The sequence below is a fragment of the Octopus bimaculoides genome, chromosome 4 (genome assembly GCF_001194135.2).
Source record: "Octopus bimaculoides isolate UCB-OBI-ISO-001 chromosome 4, ASM119413v2, whole genome shotgun sequence".
In the NCBI taxonomy this organism is placed as follows: domain Eukaryota; kingdom Metazoa; phylum Mollusca; class Cephalopoda; order Octopoda; family Octopodidae; genus Octopus; species Octopus bimaculoides.
In genome coordinates this window covers 58007378-58009310 of record NC_068984.1, presented here as the reverse complement: position 1 = coordinate 58009310, position 1933 = coordinate 58007378, and positions in this window count along the sequence as shown.

The window sequence follows — 1933 nt, the reverse complement described above, 5'->3', positions numbered from 1 at the left end:
ATATATATATATATATATATATACAGACACACACACACACATAAAGTGTTAGCCATCATATATGAAGGGGAATTTTTATGCCACTATGAGTAAATATCACGAAAAGAAAGGATAGGGCATAGCAATTGGCGCAGGATTTAGAAGACTAGACATAATAAGAGGAACAAAAGTGGGAGCGATGAGTGAGACAAGTGGGCCTGCTACTGGCACAACAACAGCCAGCTCCAAGAAGTAAAGGCTACTGCAGTAGAAAAGGCAGAACAAGGATACTATGTTTGTTTGTCAGAGATTAGAATATGCTGATAAGCAGCTCTATGCCAATTAGTCAGGTAAGTTATCAAAATGATTGTCTAAAACAAAGATACATGCAACTTTCACTTAAATTTTATTCATGAGTCCACATATAAAAATTAGGTTCTAGAAAAAATTTGGGTCTGCTTGAATTTGAATGAAGCATGTGCACGCACGTGCACGTGTGTGTGTGTGTGTGTGTGTGTGTGCATGCGTGCGTGCGTGCGTGCGTGCGTGCGTGCGTGCGTGCGTGCGTGTGTGTGCATATGCATGTAGACAGGTTATGGACTAAACTCAAGCATTGGTTCAAATGCCTGACTAAAAATTTTATGAAAATATTACCAATGGAATTTTATGAGTAAAAAATAAACTTACAAGCAACACAAATGTAAAATACTTCTTGAACTATAAAAAAAATGAACTGGTTTCAGCTAATGTATTGGATTAACCTTTTTGTTATATTTCTGTTGAAATACATAACTTGTCTTTTAATAAAATTTTAAAATAAGAATTTAAAAGAAAAAACAATCAATGAAAAGGCTTTATGAAATCATTCCCAAAAACACTGTGCTTACTTAGCAACTTAACTCATTCAGAGATGATTCTAATCTAGATGTATTCAATTAATACCATTTTTTTTTTTTTTAAGTATAACAATTTCAAACTGTTGCTACATGAACTATTAGACTGCAATACATGACACAAGATAGAGAAAAGAAAGAGTAAAAGAATACATGATTGATCTGCAGATGTTAATAAGCTTCATAACATTATTGTTCCAAAGGACTAATAAGAATATATGAAAAATTATTTAAAAACTTGAACCTAGTTATATCTTTAATATAAAATATTTGAAAACTTGTTTCACAAATATTCATTTATTCGTTCCTTTAGCATGTTTGTCCATATTAGCATGGTTGGTCAGCGACTTATCTGTGGCACAATTTTACAGCCAGATGTTCTTCATGCTACCAACCCTTACCTGTTTTTCAAATCAGGAATTACATTTTCCACAGATCTTTGAAAATGTAAACCAATTGACTGTAATATTAACAGAGATGTAAACTTATCACACAACACACACACACACACAATGATTTCTGCAGTTTCTGGCAACCAAATTCACTCCTAAGGATTTAGTCAACCCAAGGCTATAGAAGACACTTGCCCTAAAACGACATGGATGCCATGCAAACTTTTTAACCACACACCCATTATACACACACGCAACAGAAACTATGATTCATAAAATAAACACCATTTGACAGATTATTCTCCATTTATATTTATTTCTGTCCAATGAGAATGCTTCTCATCAATATATCTACTTTGATACATAAATTAATAGTTATGTTTCTAACAAGCAATGTATCTTAAAAGTTACTCTGCAGCTTTTAAGCATGCTCTACATACACTGCAGGACACACTAGGTCCTAACAATATTCCACAAAGACTGTCCATATGTACTGTTGATTGCTTTCTTGAAGTGAATGAAACTGATTGACAGACTGCTTAAATTCCATATACTGTTTAAAACAATGCTCTGAAGAGTAAAGATCCTATGATTACATCCACAATGGAATTCTTGCTTTACATGTGCATGTATAATATAAATGTGTTCATGTGTGTGATAGCGGTGGGG